The 25,156-nt window shown below is 42.2% G+C and overlaps 1 long non-coding RNA gene across 1 annotated transcript in view; it reads right to left on the reverse strand.

Moving 5' to 3' along the window:
- Positions 1–497: 497 nt before the first annotated feature.
- Positions 498–25,156, reverse strand: part of LOC121106072 — a 35,757-nt gene continuing 11,098 nt past the window's right edge. The window contains exons 2-3 of the long non-coding RNA XR_005838797.1: positions 13,178–13,289; positions 498–1,104 (exon numbers count right to left, since the gene is read on the reverse strand). This is a non-coding gene — a long non-coding RNA (uncharacterized LOC121106072). The remainder of the gene's footprint in view (positions 1,105–13,177; positions 13,290–25,156) is intronic.

Raw genomic sequence — 25,156 nt, forward strand, 5'->3', positions numbered from 1 at the left:
CATGCTTGCTAAAAAATAGTCTTTATACTTCATTTATTCTATATTTAGGCAATCGTTCTTGTTCCTTTTTGATCTTAATGCAAAAATAAATGTGTTTATTATAACTTCTTATAAAAATTTGGAGGAGTTTCCCAGAAAGTCAAGCAAGGGTGACTTTAATAATAGAGAAGAACAGATAAATACTTCATTGTAACCAATAACTGATCACTATGAAAATAGTTGCAACAATGTAACAAAGCACACTTTCTATGATGTATAAGGAACCCAAATAACTTAATGAGCAAAAGAGCAAGCCAATGGAACTGTGAACAAAACTCATGAAGAGGCAGTTTTCAAACAGATGCAGATTTAAACAATATGTTTTTTCTTTTTTAAAGATTTTATTTATTTATTTGACAGAGATAGAGACAGCCAGCGAGAGAGGGAACACAGCAGGGGGGGTGGGAGAGGAAGAAGCAGGCTCATAGCGGAAGAGTCTGATGTGGGGCTCGATCCCATAACGTCGGGATCATGCCCTGAGCCGAAGGCAGATGCTTAACCACTGTGCCACCCAGGCGCCCCTAAACAATATGGTTTTGACACATCAAACTGGCAAAGATTAAAAATGCTAATACCTAAGAGTTGGCAAGAATGTTAAAAGGAATGATTTTTTTAACAATCATAGCGTTAATGTATGGTTCCTTTGAGCCAAAGATTATAATTATAGAAATTTATCCTATAGAAACATTTGTTCAACTATGCAAACATTCATTTCCCAGTACATTAACTGCATCATTGTTTGCAAATTACAAGAAAGAGGAAACAACTCAAATGTCAATTAATGGGAGAATGTTGAAATAAATTATAGCACATTGGAAAGCTATGCTGTCATTAAAAAGGATGAGATAGAGCTCTGTATATCCACCTTATGTTTGCAAGTGAAAAAAATCAGGTTGCTGAAGAGTTTGTATTTCTTACCCATTTATGTCAACATAGATGGCTTTACCATATATGTTACATACATTTTCACACGTCTTTTGAATGTTGTAGTGACAGGGCTTTACAAAAAAAGAGAATCCAAAGCTCAGCATGCTCTTAGTCCTTGGAATGGGACTGTATCTGCGTCTGCCAACAAAACAGCAATTTAAGAAAACATCTGTAAGTAGAGTGAGGATGTTATAAGCAGGAAGCTCATAAATTCATTGAAAACATGTTAGATTGAAGTCATTGTGTATTATTAACAGAGTCTATGGTGACTAGGAAACAGCTAAATCATGGAAGTTATATAAAGTGACTCTTTAAACATGCAGATTGCATTAATTGAATGGTCACAAATTTAATTAACATTTTCTCTGATTTCCTTATCATGCTATTATAAAATGAAAAAATAAACATGAATATAACATAAAATATTCCTATATTCTTCAACTTTATGTATTTGCTATTCAACTCTAATTAACCCATTTAAGAAAAAAACAAAACAAAAAACATTAGTCTGAAATGTCTACTGCCTTTTTCCCCCCTGCTTAGGGAGAGTCCATTTAAGGAGAGGCTTATCATAGCAATACTCAAATATTTTGATCCCCTAAAATATTTTACTTACGTTACACCAGTGAAGGTAATGAGCTGAATGCAATAACAGCGCCCAGCCCAAGAGGTAAATACACCATCCAGAAAAACATTAATTGACAAAGAAGTAAGAATTCACCCTGCCATGTATAGGCAGACCCACTGGGGGCTTCTGAGGCTTTCAGTGGAAAATGAAGCTTCTTATGGCAAAGGTGGAAGCCACCTGCTTGATGTCTGCAAAACCTAGATAAACTTGCCATGTCTGATACATTTTGAACTGAACCTAGCACAGTGATACCCTCTGGATGTTCTTGTGTAGTTCTAAGGCTTTAAATACATATCATAGGGGGTGCCTGGGTGGCACAGCGGTTAAGCGTCTGCCTTCGGCTCAGGGCGTGATCCCAGCATTATGGGATCAAGCCCCACATCAGGCTCCTCCGCTATGAGCCTGTTTCTTCCTCTCCCACTCCCCCTGCTTGTGTTCCCTCTCTCGCTGGCTGTCTCTATCTCTGTCAAATAAATAAATAAAATCTTTAAAAAAATAAAAATAAAAATAAATAAATACATATCATATTTTATTGATACTCAGCCTGAGTTTGGCTCAGAAAGTGGTCTGTCCAGCCACTTCTAACATGAAATGGGGAAGACAATTACACAGATCTGGGAAGCTGTCAAAAGGATACCTGGTCATCATCACAAGTGGTGTAGATTCAGGCACAAAAGTGCTCCAGTGTGAATGCATAGAAAGGCCACCTCAAACGACTGCCAATAAAGAACAATAAATGAAACAGCTGAAGGAAATAAATCAAAGAAAGTATGGCGGACTGGTTGGACCCAAGGAGTGCTTTGAATAGCAGCAAGCTCTGTAAAGAATAGCAGAATTTAGGAAAAAAAGATGGCGGAGGAGTAGGGGACCTCATTTTCAGCCGGTCCCCTGAGTCGAGTTGGATAGCTACCAGACCATCCTGAACACCCACGGAATCAGCCTGAGATGCAGGAAGATACATTTGGATCTCTACAAATGAATATCTCCAGCACTGAGTATTGAGGTGCGAAGCGGGGAGCCATGAAACCGTGCACAGATATCGGAAGATAAACAGAAGGGGGAGGGAGCCGCCGCGTTAAGGCACTGGGAAGTGGTAGCCACCTGCACAGGGGAGCGGGCGGACTCATGGATGGCACCCGCGAGAGAACAGACTGAGACCGTGAGCCGGGAACGTGTGCCCCCAGACTCCTCATGGAGCTCCGGTGTGCTCACTGGAACCAGACTGAGACCGGGAGCTCCGGGAGCGTGGGGGCGGCTGGTGGTGTTAGAAACACAAAGGACAGAGACGCACCGGACCTGGAAGTGAGGGCTGGGACACCGGGTGTGGGGCGCACATCCCGGGTCGCTGCAGGGTTGAGCAGCACCAACAGAAACAGAGTTAAAGTGGCCAGAACATCAGTGGAGAACAGTCCGCGATCCCTCTGTTCTGAGACAGAGGCTGAGATTCGGCCACTGCTCCTCTGACTCTCAGTAGAGGCACAGCAAACCACCAGAGAAAGCCACCAGAGAACAAAAGCCTGGAAAGACCAGCTCACGGTGTGCCCAGCCCCATCCCCCCTCGCAGGGGACACAGAGACTCTACCCAAACGGGGTTGCCTGAGTATCGGCACAGCAGGCCCCTCCCCCAGAAGGCAGGCTGAAAAATCAAGAAGCCCACATCCCTAAGATCCCTATAAAACAAGGGTGCACGGCCTGGGTCCCGGTCAATAATTTGGGCTCTGGACAACCCCGTAACCTCTCCTCATCAGAATGATGAGAAGGAGAAATCTACCCCAGCAGAGAAAAGACAATGAGTCTGTGGCCTCTGCCACAGATCTAATGGATATGGATATAACCAAATTATCAGAAATGGAACTCAGAGTAACAATGGTCAAGATGATGTGTAGACTTAAAAAAAGTATTAACAAAAATGTTAATGAGAATATAGAATCTCTAAGGGTGGAAATGAGAGTGAATCTGGCAGAAATTAAAAATTCTATACATTCAGACTGAAAGTAAGGGGATGGAATACCATCTTTCATGTCAATGGACCTCAAAAGAAAGCTGGGATAGCAATTCTCATATCATACAGATTGGATTTTAAACTAAAGGCTATAGTTAGAGACACAGAAGGGCACTATATTATTCTTAAAGGATGTATCCAACAAGTGGATATGACAATTATAAATATCTATGCCCCCAACAGGGGAGCAGCAAGATACACAAACCAACTCTCAACTACAATAAAGAGACATATAGATAAAAATACACTAATAGTAGGGGACCTCAACACTCCACTATCAGCAATAGACAGATCACCTAAGCAGAAAATCAACAAAGAAACAAGAGCTTTGAATGCCGTACTCAACGAGTTGGACCTCATAGATATATATAGAACACTACACCCCAGAACCAAAGAATACTCATTCTATTCTAATGCCCATGGAACATTCTCAAGAATAGACCATGTTCCGGGTCACAAAACAGGTCTCAACTGATACCAAAAGACTGAAATTATTCCCTGCATATTCTCAGACCACAACGCTCTGAAATTGGAACTCAACCACAAGGAAAAATTTGGAAGAAACTCAAACACTTGTAGACTAAGAACCATCCTGCTCAGGAATGATTCGATAAACCAGGAAATCAAAAATCAATTTAAACAATTTATGGAGACCAACGAGAATAAAAGCACCACGGTCCAAAACCTATGGGATACTGCAAAGGCAGTCCTAAGGGGGAAATACATAGCCATCCAAGCCTCACTCAAAAGAATAGAAAAATCTAAAATGCAGTTTTTATATTCTCACCTCAAGAAGCTGGAACAGCAACAGAGGGACAGGCCTAATCCATGCACAAGGAAGCAGTTGACGAAGATTAGAGCAGAAATCAATGAATTAGAAACCAGGAGTACAGTAGAGCAGATCAACAGAACTAGAAGCTGGTTCTTTAAGAGAATCAATAAAATTGACAGACCACTGGCAAGACTTATCCAAAAGAATAGAGAAAGGACCCAAATTAATAAAATTATGAATGAAAACGGAGAGGTCACAACCAACACCTATGAAATTGGAAGGATTATTAGAAACTTTTATCAACAGCTATATGCCAATAAATTAAGCAATCTGGAAGAGATGGAGGCCTTCCTGGAAACCTATAACTACCAAGACTGAAACAGGAAGAAAATGATTTTTTAAACAGGCCAATTAATTATGAAGAGATTGAGTCAGTGATAAACAACCTTTCAAAAAACAAAACTCCAGGCCCGGACGGTTTTCCTGGGGAAATCTACCAAACACTCAAAGAAAAAATAGTACCTATTCTCCTAAAGCTATTTCAAAAAATAGAAACAGAAGGAAAGCTACCAGACTCATTCTATGAGGCCAATATTATCTTGATCCCAAAACCAGGCAAAGACCCCATCAAAAAGGAGAATTACAGACCGATTTCCCTAATGAATATGGACACCAAAATCCTCAACAAGTTCCTGGCTGATAGAATCCAACAGTACATTAAAAGGATTATCCATCATGACCAAGTGGGATTCATCCCTGGGATGCAAGGGTGGTTCAACATTCGCAAATCAATCAGTGTCATAGAATTTATTCAGAAAAAAAAATTCAAAAATTATATGATTCTCTCAATAGATGCAGAAAAAGCATTTGACAAAATACAGCATCCTTTCCTGATTAAAACACTTCAGAGTGTAGGGATAGAGGGTACACTCCTCAATCTCATAAAAACCATCTATGAAAAGCCTACAGCAAATATCATTCTCAATGGGGAAAAGCTGGAAGCCTTTCCCTTAAGATCAGGAACACGACAAGGATGCCCACTCTCGCCATTATTATTCAACATAGTACTAGAAGTCCTTGCAACAGCAATCAGACAACAAAAGGTGATAAAAAGTATCCAAGTTGGCAAAGAAGTCAAACTGCCCTCTTCGCAGATGACATGATACTCTATTTGGAAAATCCAAAAGACTCCACCCCCAAATTACTAGAAGTTATAGAGCAATTCAGTAATGTGGCGGGATACAAAATCAATGCTCAGAAACCAGTTGCAATTCTATATACGAATAATAAGACTGAAGAAAGAGAAATTAGGGAATCCATCCCATTTACAACAGCACCAAAAATCATACGTTACCTTGGAATTAACTTAACCAGAGACGTAAAGGATCTATACTCTAGAAACTATAAATCACTCTTGAAAGACATTGAAGAAGACACAAAAAGATGGAAAAATATTCCATGCTCATGGATCAGAAGAATTAACATAGTTAAAATGTCCATGCTACCCAGAGCAATCTACATTTTCAATGCTATCCCGATCAAAATACCAAGGACATTTTTCAAAGAACTGGAACAAACAGTCCTTAAATTTGTATGGAATCAGAAAAGGCCCCAAATCGCCAAGGAACTGTTGAAAAGGAAAAACAAAGTTGGGGACATCGCAATGCCAGATTTCGTGCTGTACTACAAAGCTGTGATCACAAAGACAGCACGGTACTGGCACAAAAACAGACACATAGACCAATGGAACAGAATAGAGAACCCAGAAATGGACCCTCAGCTCTTTGGGCAACTAATCTGACAAAGCCGGAAAAAACATCTGGTGGAAAAAAGAGTCTCTTGAATAAATGGTGCTGGGAAAATTGGACAGCTACATGCAAAAGAATGAAACTTGACCACTCTCTCACACCATACACAAAGATAAACTCCAAATGGATGAAAGACCTCTATGTGAGACAGGAATCCATCAAAATCATAGAGGAAAATATAGGCAGCAACCTCTACGACATCGGCCAAAGCAACTTTTTTCATGACACAACTCCAAAGGCAAGAGAAACAAAAGAAAAATGAATTTGTGGGACTTCATCAAGATAAAAACCTTTCTCCTTTTTAATACAGGCCTTTGCCGTCCTGTTTAGCTGCTTTCAGTCTGGCCCTCCTTCCTATGAGGGCCCGGTGGTGACTTCTGCCAACCCCACGACTCACAGTCAGTGCCGATGGTGTGAGAAGCACTTCGGGTGAGCTGCTGGCCTGCAGCCCCTGATGGGAAGGCTCTGGACAGTGTCTGTGCCAGCCCCGCCATGCCAGGAGTAAAGAACACACAATGCGATGGGAGCTGCCTCTCACCGGGGGTCCAAGTCGAGCCAGACACGGCGTCAACCACTTAACCTACATTTTCTCACTGAATCCTGACAGCAATCCCTTAGGTGATTTTACTGTGAAGGAAACTGAGGAAGGAGGAGAGGGGAAGCAACTTGCCGGAGCCATTCTACTAGCAGGGAGCAGATTCTCTGAGATGAAGTCCAGTGCCTGTCCCACCACCTTGTAGCTAACCCCCGAACACAGAGACAGCCCCCCAGCTTCAGCAGCAGCCAGTCAATAAGGCAGCTCTTGCTTAGCTTCACGGCAGAACTCAACAGTTTTCAAACCGCTTCCACTCTGTGAAAGCGCCCTCGGTAGGGAGGTCGAGAGAGTCGCGGAATGCTCACTCTAGCCAGGCACTGTTCCATGCGCGCACAGACACCTGGTAATTTGATGGTCACGTGACCTTTGAAGGCGACACTGTGATCTCCAGTTTCAGATCAGGAAAGTGAAGTAGGCTGGTGATGGGTAGTAAGGAGGGCACGTATTGCATGGTGCACTGGGTGTTATACGCAACTAATGAATCATCGAGCCTTACATCAAAAACCAGGGATGTACTGTATGGTGACTAACATAATATAATAAAAAAACATTAAAAAGAAAAGAATAGCAGAATTTAGCTCCATCATACATGCAGTCTGCTCTGCAGGCAGCTGCTCATTCACTGTGGGTTTTGTTTTGTTTTTTTTGTTTTATTTTATTTTTTTTGTAATCACTCCTCACAAAGGTGGGGCTCAGTGGTAAAAGACGCTGTTATTACATCGCTCAATCTGGTCTTCATTTTCAAATTATGACACAATATTTATACAAATTAACACATACCAAGTTTTTAATGGTTACAGACAAGCTTCAAAGGCACCAAGACTTGGATAGGCTTTCAGAAGTCCAGCTCCTTGGTGAATGAATCATAATCCCTTTGATCTAACATCTGGATGGCATCCTCTTGAAGGATCTAATTCCCTACACATTCACTTATCTTCCTCATATCACAAGATCCAGCCTTAGGCATGCAGGCTAAAAGCAGGGAAATGTTTCAGAGTCTAAGCTAAAACAACAATTTGTATTTCTTCCAGCATCATGGTTCAGTCTTTTTTTTTTTTCTTACTTAAAAAAATTTAAAACAAATTAGGTATCTTTTATCCTTGTGGTCTCAATATATCACCCAGTGCTTAGCACAGTGTTGACAACAAATAGCTAAGGAATAAGAAAAAAGGAGGAGTTTATTTGAGAGAACTGGGACATAATTATGCAGTTATATCTTCAGTTTCCAGATTTCCTGTAGCATGAGTCAACTACTGGACCAGCAAACACGAGGCAACTTCACAGTATTTAAAGAAAGGAGGTGGGCCAGCACTATTTCTATGGCCAGCAAAACCCAGGGATGGCAAAAGCAGAGAAAGGAATAAAAGTTCCAAGGCTAAGAGTAACCAGTGAAATAAGCTAGAACCCCTAGCTTCAGGGTTGGGAAAGTAGCTCCACAAAGTTTGGCACCAGGTCTGAAATTCCACAGTGCATGGATTTACAAAGGGAGAAATTTTACATTGAAAGGACATTTTATACATATTTTCCTAGGGTACATGTATGACCCTAACCAAAGCAATCTGGACTTAAAAATATAACTTAAACAGTTGTATGCCCATATTGCTGGGTCTCCATCCCTGCATTCTTGTTGGAATTCTGGCCACCCTAGGACTCTTCATAAAGAGTCACTGATTAATTCAACAAATATCTATTGAGACACAAATATGTACCAGTCATGATATGGAGATACAACTGCAAGCAGGATAATCATGAACCTCACCCTAAGCAGCTGATGACCTTGTGAAAGGTTCTGGGTCTCCTAGGATTTGTCTAACTTGTTTTCTGAGTGTCAGTTATGTTGAATCCCACAACATCCACTGTTCTCCTTTCCCCGTCTCATTTGCCTTGGAGATGACTGCTACCACTAGCTATACCCATCCAACTGTACTGTCAGTGCTCTGCAGAGGGCTCCTCTGATGGTGCCCATTTAATTGCTCTACAGCTGGTAGTGTCCCTGTTAAAGATGGGGGGGACCATGCCTAGGCTGCCATGGGCTGAGGATGCTGAAGCCACTGGTGCCATTTCCCACCATGTTAGAAATTGCTTGCATCCATGTTTCTGACATCTTAAAATCCATTAGGTGATGGTGACCATTGCAAAGAGGAAAACCAAAGTAAGGTAACCAGACAGAGAAATGGTAGGGATATCCTTTTATATAAAGTGATCAGCAAGGGCCACAATGACAAGGTGAGCTTTGAGCTGAGACAGAATAGAGTGAAGGAGGTAATCACATGGATATCTGGAGAAAGAATATCACAGGCAGAGGGACCAAAAAGTGCAAAGGTCCTGAGGAAATATTGCACCTGGTATTTTCAAGCAATCCCAAGGAAGAGTATGTGGTTGGAGCAGAGTGAATAAGGAGGAAATGAGGTCAGGGAGTAGAGGAGTCAGATCACATAGAGTCTTGTAGGCCTTGGGAAGGACTTTGGATTTTCTTCTGAGGTACACAAGAAGCCATTGTGAGGAGTTGCCAAGAAAAGTGGCATGATGTGACTTGGGTTTGAGAATCATCACACTCTGTCTGGGGTGTGGCAAATAGACTGAAAGGAGCCAAAAGGGGAAGGAGGGAGATCATTTGGGGGCTTTGAAATAATACAAGTGAAAAATGATGGTAACTTGGATTGGGGTTGGAGAACATGGTGGACTCTACATTTACCATATATTGGCTGTGAGGCGGGAGGGAAAGAGGATTAGGATGATTCCAGGTTTCTTAGCCTCAGGAACTTGAGAACGATGTTAGTTGATTGGGATGGGAAGTCTAAGGGAGAAGCAGGCTGGTGGGGTAAGGTTCAAACATTAGTTATGGATATGTTGATTTCAAGATGCCTGTTAAATATCCAGGGGAGATTTTGATTAGGAAGCTGAATATACAAGATTAGAATATAGGAAGAGATCTGAATTTGTGATTTAAAATTGGGGGTCTTCATCATATAAATCAGTGGAACTAAGTGAGATCAAATACATTCTAAGCATTAATAGATGAGAGATAAGGTCTAAGGACTAGTTCTGAAGGATTCTGGAGACCTGCAACATCCAGAAGTAAAGAAACAACAAGCAGACAGCAAAAACACTGGAGCAAGGGGCGCCTGGGTGGCACAGCGGTTAAGCGTCTGCCTTCGGCTCAGGGCGTGATCCCGGCGTTATGGGATCAAGCCCCACATCAGGCTCTTCCGCTATGAGCCTGCTTCTTTCTCTCCCACTCCCCCTGCTTGTGTTCCCTCTCTCGCTGGCTGTTTCTATCTCTGTCGAATAAATAAATAAAATCTTTAAAAAAAAAAAAAAACACTGGAGCAAGAGCTGCGGTGAGAGTGGTGCCCCAAAGACTCAGTAAAGAAAGCCTATCGGGGGGTGATAGGTATCGAATGTTGTTAACACAAGGAGCAAAATGAGTCTAAGGACTGACTGAGAACATTAAGGTGTCAGTATAGAGGTCCTTTTTAGAGTGAATGAACATTTATTTCCCAAACGGAGACACGTTTGAGAATGAAAAATGATGTGTATTACTAATGTACTACTGTGTAACAAGTTATCTCCAAAACTTAATGACTTAACAGCAAACATTTATTATCTTATATAGTTTATGTGGGTCTAGAATTTGAGAGTATCTTTGCTGTACAGTTCTATCTCAGAACCTCTCAAGAGATGGCACTCACCTATTGGCCAGATCTACAGTCATCTGAAGGCTTGAGTGGGGCTGTAAGATCTGCTTCCAAAATGGCTCACTCACATGGCAAGTTAGTGCCGGTTGTTGCCAGAAGCCCCAGTGTCCTAACAACATGGAATCTGATTTCCTTCAGAGCAAGTGGTCCAAGAAAGCAAGGCTGAAATGATTACACGGTCAGCCCTACTCAGTCTGGGAGGGGCCACAAAACAGTGGGAGTACTTGGAGGCTAGGAAGATTGGGGGTCATCTTAGAGGATGGCTACAACAGGGTGTTACTAATATTTAGGCCCAGATGGGTGCCTGGGTGGCTCAGGCAGTTAGGCATCTGCGTCTTGGTTTTCAGCTCCGGTCATGATCTCAGGGTCACGAGATCGAGCCCTTCATTGGCCTTCGCACTCAGTGCAGAGTCTGCTTGAGACTCTCTCACTCTCCCTCTGCCTCTCCCCTCACTTGCACACATGTGCTCTCTCTCTCTCTCTCAGATAAATATATAAATCTTTAAAAAATATATTTTTTTTTAGTTGCCCAGGTAACAGATGTGAGTAGGGACCATCTCAGGCAAACTGAGATGTGTGGTCTCCGTAATCTGGTGATTTTGAGTAGAATGGTTCTGGGAGTGGAGTGATAGAGGTGAGAACCACACTAATGAAATTCAGTCTCAAAACTTTTGCTCTATTACTGGATGAAAAATGAGTTCTTTTTCCATCTCTTTCCATCAGGCTTGAACTAGAGTTGTAAATATGACTGATAGCCAATTTGCCATTAACTTGGTGTCAAAGAATAAAGCCAACAGAAAACCTTCTGTCAAGAGACGGAAATTCTCTGGGCCCCTGGGTGGCTTAGTCAGTCAATCGTCTGCCTTCAGCTCAGGTCATGATCCCAGAGTCTTGGGATTGAGCCCCAAATGGGGCTCCCTGCTCAGTGGGGAGCCTGTTTCTCCCTCTCCCTCTGCTGCTTCCCTGCTTGTGCACTCTCTCTCTCTCTCTCTCTGTCAAATAAGTAAATAAATAAAATCTTTAAAAAAAGAGTGATGGAAATTCTCAGCAACATTGTCTGAGGACCTGGATCAAGTCAAGCCTAAAGCTCACAGTAGCTGGAACAGTCATCACACTTTCCCCCATCCACTTTTAAAAAAAACAGATTTCTCAAATTTATAACCAAACGAATCCAAATGAATGCCTCTCTTATTTAAGCAAATTCTTGTGGGCCACAATCTACAAGTGTCCCAAACACATCCAGGCATGTCTGAGTGCAGGTAAACATAGCTTAAACTCAGTCTGGTCTCCCTGCCACTCCAAGAAGGTTGTTCAGATCATCTCCTTTAAGGACTTTTACTCATATCAGCATCTTAATTGGCTGCTGGGATTGTATAATGGATTTTATATGTAGGAGTATACATTGACATTGATTTCATATTGGTACTTAAACAACCCATAAAAGTCCATCCTCAAAGACAGGCAATGCCACAAGTCCTTCTTTACAGACAATGTTACTCTATGAAACACTGAGGACTCTTCCTTAAATCTATCCAATAACAAAAGTCTTGCCTAGGAAAATGCTTCCAGCAGAATGGCTGGACCGTCCATCCAAAACCAAACTGAAGTCCATCTCTATATAGGAAAAGAAAATATCTGGGTTTAGATTATACGCTAGTTACTTTCTCTTCTCTTTCTTTCTAACTAACCTCCCTTCAAGATCTTGATTCTTTCAGTCATCCAGCAACAACAAAATTGGATTTTTATATAGCCTATCAGAAATTATTTTGAATTTGAAAAAACAAACAAACAAAAAACCTCTATAGGTAAAAGGACATAGAAGAGAGGTTTAGAGGTGAACAGAAAAAGATGGCCGTGGCTGAAATCAGCCTGCAGGCTCTCCCTTGCAGAAGAGCTGTCCTGGAGCTGCGGAGTAAGGACTTGCAGCCACCTGGAGGTTCCCTAGACCACTGCCTCTTTGGAATGCACTTTGAGAGACAAGAACAGAACAGAGCCGTGCATGCAGAAAATTGAATGTGTCCATTGATCCAGCAAGTCTAAACAAATCCTCATTCTTGTTAGCACAGCAATTAGTCCTCATGGTCACTAGAGCATTGAAACACGGCAGTTTGGGTACCACTTGTCTTAGCTCCCTTGTTTACCCAAACATGGAACACATTCAGATTGAGACAGAACAAACCTCCTTAACTTTCAATCACCATCTGCTTCAATTTAGGCCATGGTTTGAGGAGAGGGAGTGGTATGGAGGTGACATTTAATTTCAAGAGCTCCCCATTGCTGCCACTCAGCATCAACTTGCTCCTTTCAGAGAACACAAACATTTCCTGAGCATCTGCTTTACGTGAGATACTTCCTTACACACCGTCTCATTTCATCTCACAAGTAGGATTTACAGCAGCCTCTCTTGGGAGGCACAGCCTACATGGAACACTGCATGTGGTAGAAACACTGGTCATGAACAATATGTGCTAATGGGTTGAACCTGGAACCAAGAACCCACAGAGCCAATTCATGATCCCAGATCCACTATTGCCCTTGGGATATGACCTCAACGATACTATCTGTACCTCAGTTTCCCTTAAAATGTGATATACAACAGAGGAGTGTTATTGCCATATTGAAAGTAGCACCCTGAACTTCTTTAAAAGTGTTCAAAATGCACGGCATGATAACTCTTGGGTAAATAGGCATTTCACACTTAGACTTACCCAGTGGGGGTGTGGAGGATGATGTGAATTGATCCCACTGCTTTCTCCATGTAGTTCAATGTTTCCAGATGGTGCATTCAATTAGAGTTTATTTCAGCATCTTAAATGAAGTCTATTGAGAAATGATAATTCACTTTAGAAGGGTACACTGTATCGGGGGGGGAAAGTATATCAACACACTATCCCTAACGCTATTTATTCCTCCACAGCTCGTGGCATGGAACCTGCTGTAACTTTCCCCAGCCGGACTTAATAGAGAAAAAGCCAATGTCATCTCCTTTGTTGAGTATCAGATTTTTCCTCTTGAACAAGGTTTCACAACTTTGGTACTACGGACATTTGAAGTTGGATAATTCCTTTTTTCTTTTTTTTTTTTTTTTTTTGAAGTAGGCTCCATGCCCAGCATGGAGCCCAATGCAGGGCTTAAATTCACATTCCTGAGATCAAGATCTGAGCTGAGATCAAGAGTTGGACACTCATCTGACTGAGCTGCCCAGGTGCCCCTGGAGTTGGATACTTCTTTATTGTGGGGACTGCCCTGTGCACTGAACGCTGTTTATTAGCATGCTTGGCCTCCACCCATAGATTTCCATAGCAACCCTCCCCACATTGTAACAACCAAAAATATTTCCAGACATTGCCAGCTGTCTCCTGGGGGGTAAAATCACCCCTGTTTGAGAACCAGGTCTTCTGACTACTTCCTGGCCACCATATCTAGTCCTTGGGAATAGCCAAGGAGTTACGTTCTTATTCACCTGATCATAGTAAGAAAGAGAAAATGAATTTCCTCTGAATGAAGTCCATTAAATCTACTAGAGCGATTCTTTCCAGAACTACAGTTATACCTAAATTATTACAGGGCTAATCCAATTTCCTCTGAGGTCTACTGATTTAGGCAAAACAGCCCTTCATCGATTTCTCTCCCACACTCTCTCTTCTGTTCTCTCCTGTGCCGGGAGAGTTTGCACTATTCCCAGAACATACAGCCATAGAGTATCTTGCAAGGTTGGATACCTTTGGATCTTCTAACACACACACACACACACACACACACACACACACACACACACATGCCTAGACAACACAACACATGGCTATATGGTAATGAATAAAGTCAGTTTCCACCACCACGGTTTCCTTACTCAGCTCACCTGACTTTCCTTTCTCTGGCAGTAGAATGTCCCATCCCCTTCCACTCACCAAGCTCTTACCCACCTTCAGCCAAATCCCCCTAAAGTAATCTTCCTGTCAGGAGATCCATGCCCTCTAAGATCCAAAAATTACAACAACAACATACACACACACACACACACACACACTACATATGTACATACAACATATGTAATATGTTATAAACATATGTATGTAATGTGTACACATGTAATATGTTTGACATATATGTACAATTTATGTATATATTGACCATCTGAAATCTATGCAGTATTACAATAATTGTATAATTTATGGCAGTTACTTATGTAATTATAGTAATACTTATGTATTATGTATCTACAATGATTGTAATACTGCATAGATGTACTGCATAGATGTCAAATGGTCAGTTCTCGTAAATAAATAGAAAATGTTTTTTCCCTTCTGACTCAGCTAAATCTATAGCTTGTATCTATGTTGATGACTTCCCATATACTATCTAGAAATGCTCACCACAGCTGGCATTGCATGCAGGTGCTCACACACAATAAAAAAAATAGATACGCAGGGGCACCTGGGTGGCACAGCGGTTAAGCGTCTGCCTTCGGCTCAGGGCGTGATCCCGGCGTTATGGGATCGAGCCCCACATCAGGCTCTTCCGCTATGAGCCTGCTTCTTCCTCTCCCACTCCCCCTGCTTGTGTTCCCTCTCTCGCTGGCTGTCTCTATCTCTGTCGGATAAATAAATAAAATCTTTTAAAAAAAAATAGATAACGCAGATTTCCCCTGCCTCCTTCCATGTCCACCCTGCTCAGGAGAGAGTTTCCTGTGCCTCCCCACTGTACACCCACCGCTTCTCTACAGCCACGCTCTCGCACTTCCATGCTGAGAGGGCTGAGCAGCTGCTGCTGGAGGGCTGAACTCTGGGGAAACTCTCAAAGAGCGTGAGGGGAGCAAGGACCAAAGGCAGGTAAGCAAGTAATAATATAGGGCAATGTGGGCAGAACTTACAGGGCAAGCTGGCAATCCCATCTTGGGAACTGGGCTCCAAGAAACCTTCCTAAACAAAATGGCATCTAATTTAATTTTTTTCACTGAAACATATATTTTTATTTGTAACAAACAAGTATTAAGCTCTCAAGTATTTTTGTACAAATTTAATACTTTCTTAGCATGGTATTTATCATCTATGAATTGTTTTGGGGAATTCAGAATTGTTGCAAATATTTGTATGGAAAAAACAACCCTGTAACAAACAGTGATTTTAAAAAGCCAAAAAATTATGACATACAGTTTTTTTGGTGCTTTGAATGTATTTCAGTGTTTTAGACTGAGCCCTATACAATGCTTGTTGTTACAGAATTTTCTAAAGGGGAAAGGTTTTACCGTAAACTTGAAAAACAGCATGGAAGAATGGGAAGAATTTGGGTTTTAAAATCAGATCTGGGTCTGAATTTCAGCTCTGGTACTCACTGATAGTATAAAATTTAGTTACTGTGACTCAGTTTCCCTACTGATACTGAAAGTCTTCTCTACACTCCAGGACTGTTGTAAGGACAAAATCCTCCAGACTAATCAGACATTTATTTTAGGTGACAAAGATTTTAAGTCAAGGACCATGACATCTGCCCTCAGAGAACATGGCATATTTCACTGAGTGATGCAGGCCAAGAAAGGCTTGGGAGAGTGTTCTGTGTAGCAGTCTAAGTAATGAAAGATGTCAAGAAAACTCAGAGAGGGCAACTAGTCCTCCTCTGACTCAACACTTTCTATATATCAACAACAGGTTAAAATGGGTTTGCCCTTAGATAAACCTTCAGGACAACATGATTTCAGGACGAAGAGAAAGTCCCCTGAACTCCCAAAATATCTCCCTATCTGTTGAGTAGTGCCTGAAATTAACTGGAAGGAGTATTGTTTCATTCTATAATTAGAAATGAAATGCCCTAGAAGAGGCAACTTCCTAATGTTTATAAACTTTTGGCCAAAGAATACAAATAATGGTGTCAGACCTTTTATAGGCAAGGCTCTAAGGGCAATGGTTCTTACACATTAAAGGGAGTTAAGAATTACCTGGGCTGTCCATTTAAAAAGCAGGTTCGGGGGTGCACGAGTGACACAACTGGTTGAGTGTTTGATTCTCAATTTCATCTCAGGTTGTGATCTCGGAGTCATGGGATAGAGCCCCATTTCAAATGACATGCCCAGCATGGAGTCTGCTTGAGACTGTCTCTCCCTCTATCCCTCCACACCTCTGCTCTCTCTCTGTCTGAAATATATTTTTAAAAAGAATAAATCAATAAAAAGCAGGTTCAGGTATTTGTATACTCATATACATGGCAGCGTTCAGCACCACAGCCAGAATGTGGAAGCAGCCCAAGTGTCCGTTCGCAGACAAACGGATGAACCAAAGGTGGTGAACACGTACAATTGAGTACTGTGCGGTCTCAGAAAGGAACTTCTGACATATTCCTCAACACGAGTGAACCCTGAGGACCTTATGGTAAATACCGTACGATTCCACTTCTATGACGTCTCCAAAGTAGTCAAATTCATGGAGACAGAAAGTAGAAGGGTAGTTGCCAGGGGCTGAGGGTGGGAGAATGGGAAGTTAGGGTTTAATGGGTGCGGAGTTTCCATCCGGGAAGATGACAAGCTCTAGAGGTGGATGGCGGTGAGGGTACAATAATGTGCATGTACTTAATGTCACTGACCTGTGTGCTTAACAATAGTTACAACGGTAAATGCCATGTTGTGCATATTGTACCACAATCTAAAATAATAATAACAACACAAAGGGGAAAAAGCAGGTTCCTGGGTCCTGCTATCAGTAAGTCTAATTTAGTAGGCATACTTGTTAGGGTCTCATCCACAGACAGAATTCGTCCCAGATGTCTCAGTTGAGGGGACTAAGATGAGGATGTGAACTGGGTCAAGAAGGCCACAGGAGTGTTTAGACACCCAGAGACCAGTGACAGCAGAATGGCGTCACCGCTCCCGGGACTGACTAAGCAATGGTGGAGAGGACAGAGATGACGTTACCCAAGCCCGGTGAGAGCTGGAGCCACGGCGTGGCCTGGCCAGGATGAGGGGCTGTCCAGCAGGAGCAGCCATGAGGAGGCGTGTGCTACAGAGATGTAAAGACGAAGTAGGACGGGGCCTGGAAGAAGTACGCTGAGCCCCGCCCCTCCTCTTTGCTCATCTCCAGCTGGCGCCGTCCAGTCACCAAACCCAACTCAAAGCCAGACAGCAGACTAGGAGCCAGGAACCCAGTTAGCGAGGCACAGCTCAGCAGGGTGCAGAGCAAGCAGAGAAATGTGGAGAATAAGTCTGGAGGAGGCAAACAGAATAAGCCACGTAATAGGTCTGAGCGGTGCTCTGGATTCTGTTTTTATTTTTTTTTTTAATTTTTTATTTAACTTCAATTTAGTTAACATATACTATATTATTAGCTTCAGGGGTAGAATTTAGTGATTCATCAGTTGCTTATAACACCCAGGGCTCATTCCATTAAGTGCCCTCCTTAATGCCCATCACCCAGCTACCCCTTCCTCCCACTCACCTCCCCTCCAGCAACCCTCAGTTTGTTTCCTAGAGTTCAGCATCTCTTACGGTTTGCCTCCCTCTCTGTTTTCATCTTATTTTATTTTTCCTTCCTTTCCGCTGTGTGCATTCTGTGTTTTTAAAAAACACCTTAGGAAATCCTTTTGTAGGGGCTCTCAACACATCCTTAGGAGAAAGGACCGGAAGGAAAGAAAGCACTGAGTGGCCGAAGTGTTGATAAAGGTAGACATCGGGTAGACCAAGTCGATAGAAGGGGCGCAAGACACAATGCCATGACTGTGACCCACAGACCAGTACTATTGTTCCCCTTCAGTTCCCAAACTGAACCTGCATTGGAGGACACCATCCGTACTACGCCACCTCAGCGGGCTCTGTACCATAACGAACATAGCTATGGTTTCTGTGGACAAGCAGGCACCTGACATAGACTTGCCTGTCTGAGAGAGTGGGCAAGTTCTCGGCAGACTTGAATGTGATATAGAGCCTGCTAAAGCCACAAGCATCACTATTGTAAAGACCGCATCTCCTTTCAAGTAAACTTTCAGATTAGGTAATAAGTCTGCATAATTCTAAGAAAGTCGGATGCAGCCCAAAACACTTTGCAACAAGTGTCAATACAAATAGGTCGCTAACTATGGGCAAAGAAACAGTAGCTATTTCAAGAGATTGTAAGTTATGTAAAAGTTAAGCGTAACACTTCTAATATACAATAAGCATCAGTTATACAATTGCAGGATTCATTCTTATTTTTTTAACTTTCCCTGAATCCCTGGGGTGCAGGCGTGAATCTGAATGCGTGGAACACAACAGATGAGACCTGGTTTCTTGAGCAACTGAAGTAGCTGAAGATGTGGCAACGACTTCTACCACACCACAGATTTTGGGAGGTTAGCAAGACTGAATTACTCCTCACAGGACTTGAGTGAATGTGCTGATGTTTTCCTAAGAGCAGGTGGTAGAGTAAAATTCTAGGCTGTGTCCTATAAATTCTGTCCACCAAACTTGGCACTAGTTTATTCATTCTCTCTCTCTCCCTTTCTCTTCCTTCCTCCCCTCCCTCCTTCCTTCCCTCCTCCCCTCTCTCCCTCCCTCCCTCTCTCTCCTCCCCCTCCCTCCCTTCCTTCTTTCCTTCCTTCCTTCCTTCCTTCCTTCCTTCCTTCCTTCCTTCCTTCCTTCCCTCCTCCCCTCTCTCCCTCCCTCCCTCCCATCCTCCCTCCCATCCTTCCTTCCTTTGCTTTTCCCCAATCATACCTAAACTGTTATACTAGTTATGCTTTAAAAATTATTACTCCAATATTCAGTCCCAGCCAAATAATTCTGGAACACAACCTTAACCTCCTCCACCACCAAATTCAAGGGGCTTTTAAACGCAAGTCAGAGAACACCCAGAATCGTTCAGTAAATACCCTATTTTGTGTTCCTACAAGCGAAACCAGAGAAAATACTCCTCCTAAGAAACTATCACATCGTTACTCGGTTGTATTTTATTGATCGCTGATGCCCAGTTCTAGCCAGGGTGACCAACTCATTCCGGTTTCAGCGGTAGAGGCTCTTTGTCCCAGGAATGTGCTCAGTCCCGGGGAAGCTGAAATAGTTGGTCATCCTTCCTCTAACACAGTAATGCCTAGCAGATTCTCAATACACGTCTTCTGTAAGAATGAATGAAGAAGCAACCTCATTAAAAAATTTGCAAAACCCACTCTCACACTCCACCAACTCAGTTCTCTCTGAGACATTTTTATGTAAAACCAGAAAAACGTGACTTTCATACAAAAGGCTATTTCCACTTATAATCCTTAAAAATCGGATGTTTTAAGTTTGAACCTTAAAATATTAAAATCCACATAAAAACTCTGTCGATATATTTATTTTAGGATTCTAGGAGAAAAATGTCATGGTCCTTATTCTAGTTAAACGCTCTAACTTTCATTCATTCAGATATAAGTGGGCCAAGCAAATGCATTTAGGAAAATAGATTTTGAAACTCTGATCTTTAAAAAACACCCTGATGGCTTTGGGGCAGTCATAAACCTGAGATTATGGCTTACTTCAAGGCAGAAGCAATGAGGCGTGCAGAAATGTGGTTCTCACCTCTCCTTCCCCTAAATGGCCAAAAAGAGCCACGTTACATATGTAACGTCACCTTCGGAGGAGCTGCAGAACCCAAACAAGCTGCATTTGTGTTTCATCATTGACGGCAACCCCTGTCTCCTGACCTCACGCTTCGCGAGCCCTCATCCGTACAGTGACATTTCATTGTGCACAGACACTTCCCAGGCCGGCTCATCAGGAGAGGGCTTGCTGCGGGCTCAGTCTCTCCCACTGCAAAGCTTTATTAGCCATTATCCTTTGTGACTTCAAGGTGAGATCTCAGCATGCAGTAAGAACTGCTCATTTTCCACTGTTTCTCACGTAACAGGCAAATTTATTTCCCCTATAAAACAGAAATTGCAGGTGTAAATGCCACCTACACAACTATTTCACTGCAGGGGCCACCCCCCCCCCAAAAAAGAGTATCTTATCCATGGGATGTGCTTTTCTGTAGTTTAAACCAAGTTAAATAAGAAAGAGCCACAAATTTATTTGACCCTTTCTTTATTCTTTCTTCCCTCATTTCTTTCTTTCTTTCTTTCTTTCTTTCTTTCTTTCTTTCTTTCTTTCTTTCTTTCCTTCCCTCCCTCCTTCTTCCTTCCTTCCTTTCTCCTTCCTTCCTCCCTTCCCTTCTTTTCTTTCTTTCCTTCTTTCTTTCTTCCTTTCTTCTTTTCTTACCTTCTTTCCTTTCCTCCCTCCCTCCCCCTTCCTTCCTTCCTTCCTCCCTCTGTCTCTTTCTTTTTCTTTCTTTCTTTCTTTCTTTCTTTCTTTCTTTCTTTCTTTCTTCCTTCCTTCCTTCCTTCCTTCCTTCCTTCCTTCCTTCCTTCCCTTTCTTTCCTTAATTTTCATTTGTTAAATGGTTTTTATATTTAAGTTGTCTGTTATGGAGCCTAATTTTTTATTGAGTTATAATCAACAAATAAAATTGTAACATATTTAAAGTGTTTAATGTGATGACTTGATATACGTATATGCGGACGTTGGGCCAGGGTTCACAGCATCAGGTTGTGATTAACACATCCATCACCTCACGTGTTTACCTTTTTTTAGAGAACACGTATGTTTTACTATCTCAGCGAATTTCAGTTGTATCGTACAGTGTTATCAACTACAGCCACCATGTTATACGCTAGATCTCCAGACCTTATTCATCTTATGACTGAAAATCTGTACCCTTTGACCAACATCTCCCTATTTATCTCCCTCTCCCTAGTCCTTATCAACCATCTATTCTACTCTCTGGTTCTATGGGTTTGACTTTTCTTTCTTTTTTTTTTTCTTTTAGATTCTATACATAAGTGATACTATATGTATTGGTCTTTCTTTCTCTGGCTTGTCTCACTTAGCATCATGCCGGTCAGCTGCATTCATGTTCCCACAAATAACAGGATTTCCTTTTTTAAAAGGCCTATATTCCATTGTATGTATGTAGACCACATTTCCTTTAGCCATTCACCTGTTGTCAGACGCTTAGACTGGTTCCATACCTTGGCTGCTGTGAATAATGCTGCAATGAACATGGGGGTATGAATATCTCCTGAAATAGTGATTTCATTTCCTCTGCATCTGTACCCAGAAGTGGACCTGCTGGATCATATGGTGGTTCTATTTTTAATTTCTTGAGGAATCACCATACTCTTTTTCATAGTGGCTGCACCAGTTTACAGGGATTCCCTTTTCTCCGTATCTTGGCCAACACTTGTTCTCTCTTTTTGATAATAACATCCTGGCAAATGTGGGGTAGTATCTCATTGTGGTTTCAATTTGCATTTCTCGGATGACTGGTGATGTTGAGCATCTTTTCATGTGCTCCTTGGTCATTTGTATGTCTTCTTTGGAAAAATGTTTATTCAAGTTCTTAGCCCATTTTTAATTTTTTTATTGAATTGTATAAATTGTATGAATTCCTTGTATACTTTGGATATACCCCTCATAGCGAATATGTGGTTTGCAAATATTTTCTTCCATTCCACAGGTTGCTTTTTCTTTTTGCTGATGATTTCCTTTGTTGTGAAGTAGTTGTTAGTTTGGTGTAGTCCCGCCCATTTATTTTTCTTTTGTTGCCTTTGCTTTTAGTGTCAAATTCAAAAAATTATTGGTAAGACAAAGTCAAGGAGCTCATCCTTTATGTTTTCTTCTAGGAATTTTACAGTGTCGAGTCTTATGCTCAAGTACTTAATCCACTTTGAGTTACCTTTCATGTATGGTATAAGATAGGGGTCTAGTTTCATTCTTTTGCATGTTGGCATCCAATTCTCCCAACACTATTTATTAAAGAGACTGCTTTTTCCCTATTGTATATTCTTGGCTCTTTTGTTGAAAGTTAATTGACCATACATGCATGGGTTTAATTTTGGGCTCTATATTCTATATTGATCTGTCTATCTGTTTTTATGCCATCTTTCCTCCTTCTTTCTTTTCTTTTCTTCCTTTCTTCCTTTTTTCTTCTCTATTTCTCTCTCCTCTCCCTGCAATTTCCTAAATTCATTTGACTGTTGAAACGTTATATCATAAAAAGGCAATCAATAGTGTGAAAGACTAAATGTCCTTTAGAGAACAGTTTAGGAAACACTATCTCAAACTCTGAGTGGACATTGATAATCTCCTGTGTCCTCATTTCCATGGAATATCCCAGACCTATCTTATGAACTAAATGTTCTCACTCTTACATCTGGAGTAGAATGTTGTATAGTGGAAATGCACTGGTCCCAGGCCCAGCTTGGGCCCTAAATCATGTCTGCAATGGGAGTTTGGAATGGGGTATTTTTTAATATCCCTTCAGTTTTAATCATTGTCCATATTAATTGGTACACACACATCCACACAAAGTACTCCTCATTATGAAGGCTGTTAAGGGCTGAATTGTGTGACCCCCAAAAGTCAGTACCTTAGAAGCCCTAACCCTTAGTACCCCATAATGTAACCATATTTGGAGATAAAATCTTTAAAGTGGTGATTAAGTTCAAATGAGGCTGTTTGGTTGGGACCTGATCCCATATGTTTGGTGTCCTTATAAGAAGGGGAAGACACATCAGCACAGCATGTGCATAGAGACAGGACCAGGTGAGGACGCAGCGAGTCAAGGAGAGAGGCTTATCCAGGAGAAAGCAACTGTGCTGACATCCTGCCTCACGCCCAGCCTCCAGAGTGGTGTGTTTCCTTTGTTTTGTGCTGGCTGCCCATTTTAGGGGTTTTCTCCTTGGATCCCACCTAACAACCTCCACTAATACCGCAGTGGCCAGAAATGTACCATACAAGCCCCTGTTGAAAGAGAAGATAAGAAATGATTTTTTTTTTTTAAACCAGGGCATCTCGCCAACAAACTTGAGAAGGAGAAAAGAAGGGGAGCATGGATTTGGGGTAGGCAGTACAAGTGTAAGGCAAAGAGAAATGCTTTCATCTAGAATGTTCTACTCAATTTTTTAGAGGATATGGGATGTGGGCTAGATTCAGAGGCAAACATGGGGGAAAGGAGAGTCTATGCAGAGGCATCATCACAGCAACGACAGAGGGTCAGAGACCGTAAATCAGGTAAGAGCTAGTGAAGCTAGGGCTTAGGGCAAATAAGCCGGTGAGGAAAGGTACTAGGAGATCAGTCAGAGCACGCGGGTCTGAGGCTAGCTGGGGAGTACATTGGTTTTCTAGGGCTGTCATAGCACATACCGAGTGGCTTAACCAGCAGCAATATATTTCCTCACATTTCTGGATGTTGGAACTTGAAGATCAAGGTGTCAGCAGGGTTGGTTTCTCCTTGGCCTTTCTCCTTGCCTGTAGATGGCTGTTTTCTCCCTGTATCTTCACATGGTCTCTCTGTGTGTCTGCATCTTAGTCTCACGTTTTTATAAGGACACCAATCCTATTGGATTAGGCCCACCCCTAACGACCCCCCCTAATCACCTCTTTAAAGGTTCTCTCTAAAGACAGTCACAGGCTGAGGTACGGGGCGGGGCGGGGGGGGGGTTAGGTCTTCAACATACAAACTTGGTGGGGGGGGCACAATTCAGCTCATAACCAAGAAGACCTTAAAATCTTAGTTTAAGAGTTTCTTCTGTCTGTAATAGGGAGACAGTGAGGTTTTTTAGCTGGGAAAAATATTATCCAACTTGTTGTTTTTCAGCAAGCTAGCCTTCTTTTGGTATCATGTAGGATGTATTGGCAGGAGGGAGACTAGAGGGTGACTATTGCTTCATTGTAGGCAAGAGGTAGTAATGATCTGATTTAGGACAATAGAAATAGAAAAGCAAATAGGAGGAAATGGGGCAGGGGGTAAATTCAAGAGAATAACCAGGATCTGGTGATGAACTTAATGTAGGGGTGAGGATAAGGGAGAGGTCAAAGGCCATCTCGAGGTTTCTGAGGCCGGATGATGGAGTGGGTGAGGGCTGCGCTCACTGAGATGGGAATAGAAAAGGAGAAGCAGATGGGGCGATGAGGAGGAGGGCAAGTGCAGTTTTGGGGCCTGATGGTGATTTCGAGATGCATATATGAGACCAGAGTAGAGCTGTTGCAAAAGCAGCTGATGTATCAGTCCAGACCATGGGCCTCACCAAGAGTCATATTTTCAACAGCAGGCTGGCCTGAGGCAAACTTTTGAGAAGGAAAATTTGTCACTGAGGTCTTTCTACCTCCCATCCTATCATCTCCCCTAATCCCTGGGTCCCAGGCCCACATGCTCCCAAATTGCCTTTCTTCCTCCCAAATGCAGATGCCCCTACACTCAGATTCTGTGGATTCTGAGTCATATAGAAAGAGGACAGAATCATGATGCCCCAAAGGAGCGCTCATTGGTCCTAAGATACCCATAGCTGGTGGCATTTCAGGCAGTGTCAAGGAAAGGAGGGGGATTTTAGCCCATGCCTGGGAAGTACATTGACTATAAAGACGCCTTCCCAGTGCTCCTGGAATCACAGTGTTCCCTCGGCCTTCTCAAAGGACTCTGAATCTAGAAATCGTACTTTGACTACCTACTGGTGGCCTCTTCTGACAAAGCACCTTCAGCTCTAAAATTTGTATTTGAAAATCAAGAATCACATGCATGGATTTGCATGTAAAATGGGTTTGCATCATACTTGCAAACTTGACTTTCCTGAAGTAGTAGACAGACAGATGGGCCCCTCGTTCTGGGAAAGGGTCATCGATTCCACCATTCCACTAGCTTCATTTAATGGATAAA

The sequence above is a fragment of the Ursus maritimus genome, unplaced genomic scaffold (assembly GCF_017311325.1).
Source record: "Ursus maritimus isolate PB19 unplaced genomic scaffold, ASM1731132v1 scaffold_30, whole genome shotgun sequence".
Taxonomy (NCBI): Eukaryota; Metazoa; Chordata; class Mammalia; order Carnivora; family Ursidae; genus Ursus; species Ursus maritimus.